The sequence below is a fragment of the Mustela erminea genome, chromosome X (genome assembly GCF_009829155.1).
Source record: "Mustela erminea isolate mMusErm1 chromosome X, mMusErm1.Pri, whole genome shotgun sequence".
In the NCBI taxonomy this organism is placed as follows: domain Eukaryota; kingdom Metazoa; phylum Chordata; class Mammalia; order Carnivora; family Mustelidae; genus Mustela; species Mustela erminea.
In genome coordinates, this window is record NC_045635.1 from 85,901,701 (window position 1) to 85,916,771 (window position 15,071).

General features: G+C 45.7%; 1 pseudogene; it reads right to left on the reverse strand.

Moving 5' to 3' along the window:
- Window positions 1-3,330: 3,330 nt before the first annotated feature.
- On the reverse strand, window positions 3,331-10,263 carry LOC116582320 (annotated as a pseudogene).
- Between the last annotated feature and the right edge of the window lie 4,808 nt (window positions 10,264-15,071).

A 15,071-nucleotide genomic window follows, 5' to 3' on the forward strand; every position in this document is an offset into this window, starting at 1 on the left:
GATTAGGTGGTCAGGAACACCTCAATGCAGAAGTAACAAGCCAGGGAAAATAAAACCCCAAAATGACTGTATTAACCAGTTCTAATAAGAATTGAGCATGAAGGGCCACCTGGGTGGCTCAGTGGGTTAAAGCCTCTGCCTTTGGCTCAGGTCATGATCCCAGGGTCCTGGGATCGAGCCCCACATCGGGCTCTCTGCTCAGCAGAAAGCCTGCTTCTGCCCCCGTTCCCCGGCCTGCCTCTCTGTCTACTTGTGTTCTCTGTCTATCAAATAAATAAATAAATAAATAAATAAAGCTTAAAATAAAAAAGAGAATTGAACATGAAGACTGGTTAAGCAGTTTGTAAAGTAATTTTTGTGTGAATTTTAAAATATGACAAGAATGTAACATGCGAAAAAAATCCAAAAGCAAACAACTTTTGATATTAAGTGGAGCCTAATTCCAATACAGGACATATGGGCATAAATGAAAATTCTAGAGCATGCATGTAATGAGAGGGAGAAGGGAAGGAACATCCTTGTAGGCTGACCTTGATTTAACATCAGTGGACTGCCAATAAAAAGGGGTACTTCAGTTGAGCATACTCTTATTCATAAACTCGAGGGATTTTGGAAAAGCAAAAATTGGATCTGCTGACTGAGTGCTCTCCAACGCACTTTAGTCCATGATGGAGAATATCACTAACAGCGGGGCACATGATGGTCATACCCTCAGAATAGATACTGTTATCAGGGTGAACCTATTTGAGCACCTTCTAAAGGTAGGTAGAGCAGAAAGCTCCAGGCAGCACACACACTGACATTTTTAATCTTAGTCAGGGCATCTTGGAGCCCTTCTTGTGAGAAGATGCAAAATCACTCAATCAGGGACTGTGACAACAACTCCTTTTTACGAGAGAGGAATGAGTTGGAGAATGAAGTAGGGTGATTAGCGCAAGGCTTGCATTTCCACGAGGTTAAGAAATAGATGTGAATGCTGATGAAACTGGGAGTCATGAAAGAGCTCAGATGAATTTGCAGCTTTCAGATCACTTCTGATTGGGGAAGGTAGGCCTAAACGACATCAGCAAACAAACCACACGATACGTATCTTCAGGCTACAGACTTTTTTGAAGTGCCTCCAGTGAAGGGGTTCCCTTCCACAAATTTAAGGGAATTTTAATATTGAAAAACAAATCTATAATTTACTTAAATAAACCAAGAGAAAAAAGTGTTCTCACTGGCTGCTGAAGCTACTTGGAAAGGGCAACTTTGATACCTAATAAGTTACCTGAAATGGCTTAGAAAGCCAAAACTGTTATTCTGAGCACATGGCTCTCAAACAAAATCTTAATACCATCTTTGCTGATGAAATGCTACTATCATTCATATTAGAGCCAGAAAGTGACCAGAAAGCTTCTTTTTTTTTTATTTCCAGCATAACAGTATTCATTATTTTTGCACCACACCCCGTGCTCCATGCAATCCGTGCCCTCTATAATACCCACCACCTGGTACCCCAACCTCCCACTCCCCGTCCCTTCAAAACCCTCAGATTGTTTTTCAGAGTCCATAGTCTCTCATGGTTCACCTCCCCTTCCAATTTCCCCCAACTCCCTTCTCCACTCTAAGTCCCCATGTCCTCCATGCTATTTGTTATGCTCCACAAATAAGTGAAACCATATGATAATTGACTCTCTCTGCTTGACTTATTTCACTCAGCATAATCTCTTCCAGTCCCGTCCATGTTGCTACAAAAGTTGGGTATTCATCCTTTCTGATGGAGGCATAATACTCTATCCCCAGGGGTACAGGTCTGTGAATCACCAGGTTTACACCAGAAAGCTTCTTATCAACATTACAGTCGAAAAGAGATTGCGAATATGTGGAAATTAAATTATAAAAAGATTTAAACACTACAAAAAGAGCCTATATAGGTTTAGTTGATCTGATTGCACAGCAAAAGAGTAAATATCTAGAACAGCTTTGTCTTGGAAAACATTACACACTTAAAAATAAACAGGAAACCCCCAAAATAAATAAATAAAATAAACAGGAACCTTCGCAGACTCTAAGCAAATGCAAACTGAAGTCAAGCATGGCTTCTTTTTTTTTTTTCTTAAACTCACAGACACATTTGTAGTGTCTATTCCAGACATACAGTTGATACCAAGACTTTGATTGAGTGAATGAATGAGCCATATTTTCAATCTCTACGTAGTAAGAATGGTGGGGGTGGGGGGACGAGACTAAGAAGATGACTAATTTAAATGAGAGGTGGTAAGAAGTAACCTAATACAGTTTCCTTAAGCACCAGGAAAATTATTTCAATTGTATGGCTTTTCTCCCCATTTTCTTACGGACCTTGGTGGAGAGTGCGGATCTCCTGCTTTCAAGCACTGATCTTGCACTTACAAGGTTTGTGACTCCGTGCCCTCTGGACCTGAGTTTCTTCTGTGATAAACTAGGTATAATAGCATTGTTGTAAACGCCGGATAAAATAGTACCTGTAAAGTCCTCTGTAAACGAAAAACTAGTGTATAGGGCTAGGGTGATAGTATCACAGATATGACAGTACTGCTTTCTCTGCTATTGAAATAAAAGACCTGATAAACAAAATAAAACAAAACAAAAGAAAACAAAAACTAAACAAAGGGGAACTGCCAAAGCTCTTATGTCAGTAATATCTGGCAATATTCACTGCACAAAACATTAAGACAGAAGTTTTCATAAATTTATTGCAGAATGCATTTAAAAACTGGAATAAGAACCCATAATATCATGTTAACAGCATAAATTTCAAATGCACATGAAAAATATTTTTCTCTATAAAGGCATCGAGGAGATTGACCTTGCCTCAGATATTTCAAAATCTCTTTAATAACCCACCTAAGAGAGGTCAGATGTATTCTTATATCACCTTCTGCACTTTATCTGTTGCCATATCACCCATAAGGAACCTCTGGAAAATTCCCCACATGCTCATGAGAGAATGAGAAAGAAAAGGGTAACATCACTATAACAAAAATAACACCCCCCCACACACACACTGAGGCAGCCCTGCAGAAATAACTAACAGAAATGAGTGTTTGGGAAACCCAAGAAATGTCGCATGGTTAAGGAGAGCCCACAGCTGTCCAAGGAATAAAGTGCACTCCAATACAGATTAAAGTAGTGCTGATCCTGTTTTGGTCAAAGTAAAAATGCTGTAAATATCCACAGAATGCCGCATCAAGAACAAAAACTATAGAGTTTGTCCCACTTTTTAAAGCTACAGGTCTGTCCCGCCAAGTGAGGTGGCTCTGAAAAGAGCCTTTGGTTTGCGAGGTGGTCAGGCGGTCCAGGGGCAGCTCATTCGCGTCTGTTGAACCTGATGACAGCCTTGGTGGCCTTGGACACGGCGTGCTTGCCAATCTCCCCGGGCAGCAGCAGGCGCACGGCTGTCTGGATCTCCCCCGAGGTGATGGTGGAGCGCTGGGTGGAGCGGGCCAGGCGAGACGCCTCGTCGGCGATGCGCTCGAAGATGTCCTTGACGAACGAATCCAAGACGCTCACGGCCTGCTGCGAGAGGCTCAGGCCCTCGTGAACCTGCTTCAGAACCCTGGGGAAGTAGGTGGCGAAACTGTTGTGGGAGCAGCAGTGGCGGCGGCGGCGGCGGCGGCGGCATTGGCCCCTTGGCGAATTCTGCTTCGGGCCCTTCGGGTCAGCTTCTGTGGGCTCCTCGCCTGTGCCCAGGCTTTCCTCCCGAGAGTTCTCACAGCCAGGCTCCGCCATGTGGGGCTCGCCTTTCCCACGCTCCAGAAGGAAGGACAATGGTGGCTGCGGGGGAAGGAGGGGGGGTGCGCTGGCCCGTTTATAGTCGCTGCGCTTCCTGACGTCACGGGCAACCTCCATACCTGATTGGACCAAATGCAAGGCAGGAAAGCGGGGCTCTATGCCAGGCCGTGTCACCTGTGATTGCATACCCTTGAACGTGACATCACATCGGACAGTCAGAGAGGGAAATCCAGTGCCCTCTAAACTCCTTGGGACCTCGGTCAGAAAATCTTTCAAACATTCCACTTCGGTGTGCATTTTGTCTGCTGGTTTTCAACCTCAAGACAGTAACAGATCTTAGAAGACTCATGTTTTTATTGGAATACATTATATTCCACGTCATTACCTTATTTCCGATAAGCAGTAAGTGGCATTGGATCAGGACGTGCTAGAAACCAGGATGCTCTGGAGACCCAGAGTCAACGTGTCCACCTGTACTCTGGAAAACGTTCCCTGGGTACTTGAAAACTATGTGTATTCTGCTGCTTTCGGATGGAATATTCTGAACATATCTGCTAGACCCATCTGGTCCAGTGGGTCATTCAAAGCCATTGGCTCCTTGTTGATTTTCTGTTTAGACCACCTGTCCATTGATGTAACTCAGGCCTTAAGGTCCCCTACTACTATTGTGCTATTATCGATTAGTTCCTTTGTGCTTGTTATTCACTGTTTTTATGTATTTGGGTGCTCCCACGTTGGGTGCATAAATATTTATAATTCTTATAGCTTCTTCTTGGAGTATCCTCTTTATTACTATATAGTGTCCTTCTTCGTCTCTTGTTAGAGTCCTTTTTTTTTTTTTTAAATTGTGTCATGTTAGTCACCATACAGCACACCATTGGATTTTGATGTAGCGTTCCTGATTCATTATTGCAATGTAACACCCAGTGCTCGTCACAGCACGTGGCCTCCTTAATACCCATCACTGGGTACCCCCATCCCCATACCCTCCTCCCCTCCAAAACCCTCAGACTGTTTCCCGGAGTCCACAGTCTCTCATGGTTCGTGGCCCCCTCTGAATCCCCCCACCTTCAGTTTTCCCTTCCTTCCTCTAATGTCCTCCGTGCTATTCCTTATGTTCCACATATGACTGAAACCGTTAAGGTCCAGTTTGTCCCATACAACTATCTCTACTCTGGCTTTAGTTTGACATCCACGCGCATGATAGGTGTTGCTCCATCCTCTCACTTTCTTTCCAACCATTGGTGTCTTTAGGCCTAAAACGAGTCTCTTGTAGGCAGCATATAGATGGGTCTTTTTTTTTTTTTGATCCATTCTGTCACCCTATGTCTTTTGATTGGAGCATTCAGTCCATTCACATTCAAAGTAATTATCGATAGATAATGTATTTATCACCATTTTATTAACTGTTCCGTGGTTGCTTCTGAAGATTTTCTCCGATCTTTTCTTGTCTTTCTCTCTTTCATGTTTTGCTGATTTTCTTTAATGCCATATTTGGGTCCTGTTCTCTTTATTCTTTGCTTATTTATTAGTGGTTTTTGATTTGTGGGTGCCATTAAGTCTGTGTATAACCTCTTCTGCACAAAGCAGTGTATATTAAGTTGATGGTCACTTAAGATTGAACCCATTCTAGGCTCCTCTCCTCCTCATGTTTTTGGTACATGTTGTTACATATTGGTGTTTATTTTTATTTTCATTTTCCGTAGTGAGGGAGAGAGTGGGGAGGGGAAGAGGGAGGAGGAGCGAGAGAGTCTGAAGTGGGTTCCACGCTGGCCGTGGAGCCCAATGTGGGGCTGCCTCCCACAACGCCAAATCATGACCTGAGCCGAAATCAAGAGTCAGACACTCAACCGACTGAGCCACCCAGGCGCCCCCATGTTGTTACATTTTAAATCCTTGTATTTTGTGAATTCCTTGACTGGCTTTTTACCAGAATAGTCAATTTTTAGTGCTTTTGTGGGGGTTTTTTCCCTAATTGATACTGTCACTTTGGGTCTCTCGACTTTCCACACAGTGTCCCCTTTACTACTTCCTGCAGGGCCAGTTTAGTGGTCACAAACTCCTTTAGTTTTCGTTGGTCTGGGAAACTCTCTATCTCTCCTTCAATTCTGAATGGCAGCCTTTCTGGAGAGAGTCTTCCTGGCAGCAGATTCTTGCCTTTCAGCTCTCTGCATGTATCATGCCACTGCCCTCCGGCTTGCAAAGTTTGTCTTGGAAAGTCTCCCGCTAGCCTTACGGGCTTTGGCATTCCCTTGTAAATTACTGTCTTCTTTTGTCTTTCTGCTTTTCAAATTTTTCTTTTCGCCCTATTTCGCTGATTTAATTCGAGTATGCCTTGGCGTGGTCTGTTGATTTTTGTGGCAGTTCTCTGTGTCACCTGGATCTGGATGTTTGTTTCTGTCCCCAGTTTAGGGAAGTTTTCAGCTATTATTTCTCCAAATAAGCTTTCTGCCTCCTTTTCTCTCTTCTTCTTCTTCTTCTGGGACTCCTAAAATGTGAATGTTATTACATCTGATGGACTCACTGGGTTCCCTAAGTCTATTCTCGTTTTGGGTAATTGTTTTTTTTTTTTTTATCTCTATTGTTCGGCTTGATTCCTTTCTATTACTCTGTCTTCTAGGTCACCAATTCATTCCTCTGCTTCTTCCATCCTGCTGTTCATTCCGTGAAACGTGTTTCTCATTTTGTTTACGGAGTCCTTTATCTCCGTTATGTTACCCCTTATCTCTGTGTTAAGGGTCTCACTCGTGTCTTCCACTCTTTTCTTAAGTTCAGTGAGTATCATCACCGATCATTGCTTTAAATTCTCTCGCAGAGATGTTACTTGCATCTCTTTTGCTTAGATCTCTGGCCGTGGCCTGGTCCCGTTCTTTTGTGTGGGATAAAGTTCTCTGTCTCCTCATTTCGTCTGCTTCTCTGTGTCTGTTCCTGCATGTTACGGAAGCCAGCTACGTCTTCTGCTCTTTAAAGGCGTGAATTTGTGAAGAGGTCGTCCCAGAGTGCCCTGCAGTGCTGTGTCCCCTGTTGATCAGGACTTGTCACTTCAGGAGAGTATCCTATGTGTGTCGCTTGTGCCCTGCTCTTGTGTCTGAGTCGGTTTCCTTTCAAGGCAGTCATGTGCACTGACTCTCTGCCTGTTGTGGGCTGTGCTTGTTCTCTGTGGTGTTACCGGGACCCAGGGAGGCCAGCTCTGGGGACGGGGTGGGAGGGGCGTGCCCACCAGGGAACTTGGGAGCAAAATTTGCGTGGGGCCACTGGTCCTCTGCCGGATTCCCCCAAGTGCTGTGGTGGCTGGGCCTGTGTGTGGGGTTGGCCAGGGGCATGAAGCTGGATGTGGCTAGAGGCAGTGGCTGGGTACAGCTGGGCCCCACCCACAACAGTGGCTGTGGGTGCACGGCTGGGAGAGGCACCACTGCTGGGCATGGTTCAGTGGCTGGGCAGGGAGGCAGCTGCACACCCGGTGGCTGGGTGGGGCATGCACAGCTATAACTAACTGTGCCTTGAAACCCCCGCCCCCAGGGCTGAGGCCAACAGGCTTGGAGTGGACAAGTCCTCAGGAGAACTGGGGGGCATGGCACACTGCTAGCGGGTTAGGTAGCAAGAGCCTGTGCAGTGCACAGACGGCCTTATGTTTATGCTGCGGGGCACGGGAGGAAAATGGCACCTGCAGCTCCTTCCTGCTCAGAGAAGTCCCCCACCACGCTCCAAAATCAGTATGAACAGTTCTGTCTCCCGTTTGCCCCGGGCATCGTGTAAACTGCCATTTTTATGTTGCTTCTCCACACGGGCTGCTCTCTCTTTAAGGGTGGCGACCCAGCTGTCACTCTCCCTCCTGGCTTGCTCAGCTTGCTGAGACAGCTGACTTTCAGAGCTCCAGGCTCCGACACCCACTGGTTATACAAACTCATGGTATTCAGACCCTCTAGTTCCCACAGCCGAACGGTATGGGTATTAGTCTCTTCCGTGTGAGTTCCCTGGTGCGAGCGCCCATTTCTCTGCCCTCCCCACTTGTTCCTGCAGGCAGCCTCTCTCCACATTTCTGACCTTCCGAAGCTTTCAGATGCAGCTTCCTCCCTATATTTAGCTGTGGGGTTCGTTCTTCCAGTCGTTGGGCTGCTCTCTGGTTTATTGACTTGTTGTGGGTGATAACTAATTGTAAACGTGGGACAGGGTGAGCTCAGTCTCCTCCTACTCTGCCATCTTCCCAAGCTCCTCTGGATTCCCATTCTTAAAAAGACTTTTTAAGTAAAACGATATGTATGAGACCAATGTGCATGAATAACTTTGAAAAACCTCTGTAAGTCATGTGGACAGAAAGGGCATTTTGAACCGGCAGCAATTAGCATGACGGAAATTAAGAGACTTTGTGAAACAGAATGTAATTTTTCTAAATGGTCCATAGGCCTTTCTCTGAAAAAGCATATGGCTCTGAAAAGAGCCTGTGGCTTCAAAAATTTAGTTCCCCATGTAAATGGCAATTTCTAGGGACCACCCACAGGGATTTACTGGCCCTTCATTTTACGGTAGCTTTCCTTGAGTATTTATGCAGCAGGCCCTCCATCCCTTTTCATATCCCTTTGGATTTATCTCTCTTCTGATGGACTCAAGAAAAGGTTGGAGTGCTGTCCATTACCTAGCGTTTGTCTCACCCTTTGGCTCAGAGTGACAACTTTCACAGGCTTCTACATTCAAGTCACAGGTTATTTCGAATTTATTTTAAATGTCCACATGGGATACATAGCAAACTTGATGAAATAGTGGGTTTTAGTGCAACTCATAACAAATTTCAAAGCACCGAACCCCCCCCAACACCCCCACCCCGCCAGTGTGTTCTCTCTTCACAGATGTATAGGAAGCTAGAACTCAGTTAAATGCAAAGCACTCGGATAGTCACCAACTACCTTGAAATTCAGCATGTACCTATAGGAAAAGGAAACAAGAAAGGAAGGAAGAAAGAAGAAGGCAGGCAGGAAGGGAGGAAGAAAAGGAAAGGAAAAAGAAAAAGAAAAAAGCAAACCCAAGCCTAGCCCACGTACCAAGAAGAAAAAACACAATGGGTATTAAAGGGCATTACCATTATCTTAAGTCCCCCTACCCATCCAATCACCTGACGTAGAGGAAGGAGTCCTCTTAGTGCTCTTAATCGCCAAACAGCCTCCTCTTATTTTGATGCAAAGCAATAGGGACATGTCCCACTGTGACATGGGCATGTTTGCCCTTCAACCACCCCAGTTCAAAGCAAGAGCTTCAGCAGAAGTCCACAGGCAGACAGACACCACCACCACCTTCCCCCTCAATCTCTAGGCGGTGCCCCGTGTCACAGGAAGGCTGTTATTGGTTCAGCTATGGTCACCCCACCACCCTTTGGGCCAATGGTCGTGGATCCTGTGCCACCAGATGCTTCTTGGCTGCTTCTAGCAGAGGCTGGTAGCACAGCGGCTCTCATTGGAGAACCCCGTCATCCATGCTTAATTGCAGTTCAGGAAGACTTTTGTGTCAAAAGGGAAAGATGACAGAAGCAGGTTAAATTCAAAAGAAGTAAAGTAGGACTATCAGAAGGTCAGGAGCTTGAGTAGGGCATGAGTCTAGATTGAGTTTTCTGCACAGTGTTTGGGTCCTCTTTTATGTAATTAACTGAATTAGGTTGAGGGGCTATGTTGAGCGACTGTGAATGGGGTAAGTGTGAGTTCTGTATCTGCTACAGCCCTTCACTTGTTGCTATATCAAAAAATCTCGAGAGGACACTACTCTAGGCAAGTAGGAGAAGGAGAAGACAAAAGGCAAGTAAAATTACTGTGGACCCAGCTGTGACAGTAAAGAGTCCTGAAGGGGCTGACCTGAAGGAACAGGCCGTTCAGGAAAGTGACGAAATGTGATAGGGTCAAAGAAAATCATAACAGACCGCACCACACACATATATTAAAGTGGACTTGCTCACGGTGAAAAGGGCTTTAAGAATGGGCAGAATGGCCCAGGCCGAAACGCCAGAGTAGGTGGCACTCTGGAGAGTTACAGGTCTTTCTGGGCCAAGTGAGGTGGCTCTGAAAAGAGCCTTTGGTTTGCGAGGTGGTCAGGCGGTCCAGGGGCAGCTCATTCGCGTCTGTTGAACCTGATGACAGCCTTGGTGGCCTCGGACACGGCGTGCTTGCCAATCTCCCCGGGCAGCAGCAGGCGCACGGCTGTCTGGATCTCCCCGGAGGTGATGGTGGAGCGCTGGGTGGAGCGGGCCAGGCGAGACGCCTCGTCGACGATGCGCTCGAACATGTCCTTGACGAACGAATCCATGACGCTCACGGCCTGCTGCGAGAGGCTCAGGCCCTCGTGAACTTGCTTCAGAACCCTGGGGAAGTAGGTGGCAAAGCTGTCGGGGCAGCGGCCACCACGGCGGCCACGGCGGCGCCCGCGGCGCCTTGGCTGCTCCTGCTTTGGACTCTTCGGGTCCGCTGCCATGGGCTCCTCGGTGCCCAGGCTCTCCTCAGAAGAGGTCTCACAGCCAGGTTCAGCCATGTGGGGCTCGCCTTCCCGACAGCTCAGAAGGAAGGGCACTGGCAGCGGTTTGCGAGGCGCTGGTTCACTTATAGTCGCCGCGTTTCCTGACGTCACTCGCAAGCCCTATCTGATTGGACTAAATGAAATCCCAGGAAGCTGGTCACTGAGCCAAGTCTCCTCAGATCTGATCCAGGCCCTCGAGCTTGACATCGCGTCAATTTTGGGCTCTGCGCTGAGATTGGAGCCTGCTTGGGAATCTTTCCCTCTGTCTTTGCCACTCCCCCTTCCCTCTGTCTTTTTCTCTCTCACATTCTAAAAAGAAAAAAATGTTTCAAATTTGGAAATCTCAAGTAAACTAAACCTTTACTTCTCATACTTGACATCTTGACATCTCCTCAGTCCGTGTGGTAATCAGGCAGCCTCTAAATTTCTCATGATGGGCACCAGAAAAATGTTGAACATTCCATGTAAAGGTATCGTTTACTCAGTGAGAGCCAAAAATTGTGCTGGATTTCATAACCCTGGATCGTAACCCCACCTCTGGAGGTAAACTACCTTATACGGAATGTCCGATTCCACCACCCTTTGGGCCCTGGATCCCGTGCTGCCTGTTGCTCATTAGCTGCTGCTAGGGGAGGCTGGGGAGCACTGCCTCTCTCATTGGAGGACCCCATCATCCATGCACAATTGCTGTTCTGGAAGACTTTTGTATCAAAAGGGAAAGATGATAGGCAACCAAGGTACAGAATCAGATACATGTGAATGAAGTAGAGTGGGCCTATCAGAAGGTCGGGAGCTTGAGTAGGGCATGAGTCTAGATAGTTTGAGTTTGCTGCACAGCGTTTGGGTCCACCTTTATGTATTTATTTGAATTCGGGTGATGGGATATGTTAAAGGAGTGTGAATGGGTTAAGTGTGATTGCTGTAGCTGCTATTGCACTTTAATTGTTGCCAAACCACACGTTTTGAAAAAAAAAATCTCTGGATGATACTACTGTACACAGGTGGGAGAATGAGAATACGTGAGGTAAATAAAACTATTATGGAAGTAGTTTTGACCACAAAGATCCCTGTAGAGACTGACCTAGGCAAATACCTAATAGAAATGACCACTTACGAAAGTGATAAAATGCAGTATGGTTAAGAAAAATCATAACAAACTGCACTAAAGACATATATGAAGTTGAGCTGATGATTTTTTTTTTGTTAACCTTTCTTTCACAATAAGAATTTTAAAAAATTGGCCGAATGGCACAGATCCAAACACTAGAGTGGATCGCCCTTTGGAGAGCTATAGGTCTTTTATCACCAAGTGAGGGAGCTTGCAAAAGAGCCCTTGGCTTGCGGTGTGGTCAGGCACTCCTGGGGCAGCTTATTGGTGTCTGGTGTACCTGACAGCAGTGTAGGTGGCTTCAGACACGGCAGGCTTGCCAACCTCCCTGGGTGGCAGTAGCAGGTGCTCGGCTATCTGGATCTCTCCAGAGGTGATGGTGGAATGCTTCCTGTAGTAGTATCAGGTGTTCCCCTTGGACACAACACCTTGTCCAACAGATGCATAATCCTGTGTTTAGTTCTATCCTGTTAACTTTTTTCTTCCAGTTGCCATAATCACTATAATTATATTATGTCATCAATGTATCATTTATCTCTATTTGCCAGTTCATTCTATTTTCATTCCTTCTTACATCCCACATCATTTTCTATCTTCCTAAATTACATTTGCTACCATTTCCTTTCATATGGTGTCAGTTGGTATAAATACTCTGAGTTGCCATTTTTCTTAAATGGCTTTCCTTCTGACTTAAAGTCTTAAGGTATCCAGAAGTGAGATAGGGTAAGGTCCATATGGAGGGCATTAGATAGGTACTTAATCTTCTGAAATCCTGAAAGCTGTCAATTAGGCACCTACTTCTTCTTGCATGAAATTCCTACAGAGGCAACGGTGAACAACGTTAACTCACGGCAGATATAGATAGACAGGGTCCGTATCGCTTTGGGTGGCTTTGATGCTTACCACGGTGTATTGTCACACACCCCTGGGAGTTTTGGTTAAGGAAAAATCATGTGCACAGTTACTGTGCTGATTGAAATAATTGGACGGGCATAGTGAATATTCTTTCCCTTTTAGGAACTCCGTGTTCTTTCCCACATGGGGCAATCTCAGACTTTGGAGAAAAACAGGGCTTTGGGGATCTCAGCTTCCCCATTCCTTGACAGCATCGCCGAGTAGATGGTGGTTCATGGGCAAAACCAGTCTGGGAGACCTCTCCATTCCACTATGGGGGCTCGAGCCATAGTGTCAAGCAAGCAAACAAGTAGAGCTTCATTGAAAAGGCAACCCACCGAAGGGGAGAAAATATTAGCAATTCATGAATCTGATAAAGGGTTACTATTCAAAATAGATAATGAATTCCCAAAATTCAAAAGCGGAAAAAAAGAGAAATCAAACAACTTGACTGAAGACCGGGCAAAAGATCTGAATAGACATTTTCCCGCAGAAGACCTACAGATGCCCAACAGGTACATGAAAAGCTCTTCTGGATCACTAAGCAGGGAAAGACAAATCAACACCACAAGGAGGTAAGACTTCACACCTGGCTATAATGAATGGCTGTAATCAAAAAGACAAGGGATTATAAATGCTTGCGAGGATGGAGAGAAAAAGGAAGTCTCATGCGCTGTTGCTAATGTAATGTATGGAACGTAAATTGGTACAACCACTTTGGAAAACAGCATGGAGGCTCCTCAAAAAATTGGAAGTACCCCATGACGCAACAATTCCACTTTGGGGTATTTATCTGCAGAAAGCGGGTACGATGTATGGGCACTACCATGTTCTTTGCAGCATTATTTACTAGAGCCAAGAAATGGAAACATCGTAAGTATCCATTTCTGTCGGCAGGATATGGCCTGGTTTTACATGCTTTGAAGCCAGACCGACCTGGGTGCATTTCCCAGCTTTATTATTTACCAGTTGTGTGCCATCAGGGAAGTTCCCTGAGCCTGTGTTTCCTCATCTGTAAAAAGGGAATGATAGCAGTACCCACCTCATAGGGTTGTTGTGAGCATTAAATGAGATGACGGAAGTAAAATGCTTAGCACAAGAGACACAATGAGCATAATGAGCACTCAGTAAATTTGGGGCCGCATCACTTCTTCCCACATGGCCCAGGACGTCAGCCCATTCGCCCAGCCCTGGCCTTCCTCTCCACAGTCTGCTTGATTTTCTTCAACCACATACCTGTGAAGTGGTTATAGCAAGGGCTCTGTTGGCTGCTAAGCACCCTCACACACTCCTTTCTTCAGTGAGGTTTTAGCCTTGGCAGAAAAGCTGTACGTGGCTTGCTTTTACACTCCTCGCCACACATGTTTTATTGACAACTGTGGTGGGTTGAGATCTCTCACATGTCTTTCAAGCACCGTCCAAGGCTATCCTGCCAACTCCGGCAGGCCCATAAGCTGTTGCAACCTCACGCTCTTCAGCACATGTTTTAGTGGAGAGCCCACTCTGCTACTCTTCTCCTTTCTAAGGCAGCAGTGTGTTGCAGCAAAACTAAAACATTCTGAAAGAGCTAATCAGTGTTTTCGTCAGCACTGCTGCGTATAACGAATGATTCCCTGGCACTGCCCCTCCACCTCCACCCACCAAACATCACTGGAACCCAAGTGCTGCTCTGACCACTGGGTTGTGAGCAGTCCGGGAACTCCACTCAATGTGCGTCTCTCTGAGTCCAGGAAGGAAACCAACATCCCCTGTGGTTTTGTAGGAAAGAGGGTTTGAACAGAACTTTGGAGGTGAAGGGTGGGCTGTGGGTTAAAATAATGTAAATCCTCCCCAAGTGTGCCTCTGCCAGCACACGAGCTGGGTTTAAGTGGTACACAATTCTTTTTTTTTTTACAGTTACGCAGTTTAGTTAGTGTGAATTTAAAATATACAAATACCATGTCACCTGTGACGTCGCTGATTTATGGCTTAGGAAAATGTTTTTAAAATCTTGAAAATAAGTTCCTTAAAACAGCTGTATTCAATAAACAATTGGGTAGGTGATATGCACATATAGCAAAAAAGCACGGAACTGTTAGAGGAAGGACTTTACAAGCCATCAAAGTCGGTATAAGTTTAAGAGTCAGACAAACCTCATTCAAACATGATCTACCACTTACTCTCTGTGGGACTTTAGGAAAGAAACCTAATCTCTCTGAGCCTTAGGGGGAAATGGAGGAGAATAAGAGTACCAGCTTCACTGGATTATTGTCAAGCTTAAGGGAGGAGCTTTACAGTGTAGTGGTGTGAGGGCCCAAAACCTAGAGCCAGGTGGTCTAGTTTCCAATCCCAGCTCTACTGCTTACTAGCTCATTGACACTGAGCAACTTACTTCATCTTTCTGTGCCTTAGTCTCCCCCATCTGGAACATGGGACTGTTAGGAGGGTTAACTGAGTTACTATGTTTGAAGTGCTTAGAAATAGTTCTAGTATATACTTAGCATTATGTGCTTCTTAGACTAAAAATACATGTATATAAAGCTCCTGACACCTGACACCTAGTAAGTCCTCATGAAATGTTACCCTTCGGTGGCGCGTTGTATTCCCAATGCCTGGAACAAACAACTCTAAGTCAGAGTTTGATTAAGAAGCAGCATTGAATTGCCCGGGACCCATGGAGAATTGACAGAACTGAGCACCTCTCTGCTGTGAAAACACAGGCCCTATGGTGGCTGGGCCTCCTGCCAGGAGTGGGGTTGTAGAGAGGGGTCACACTAGCTTCCTTTATCCTGTTAAAATAGGTGTGGGTCAGTGCAATTAAGAGAAAAGGACATTAAGTTTC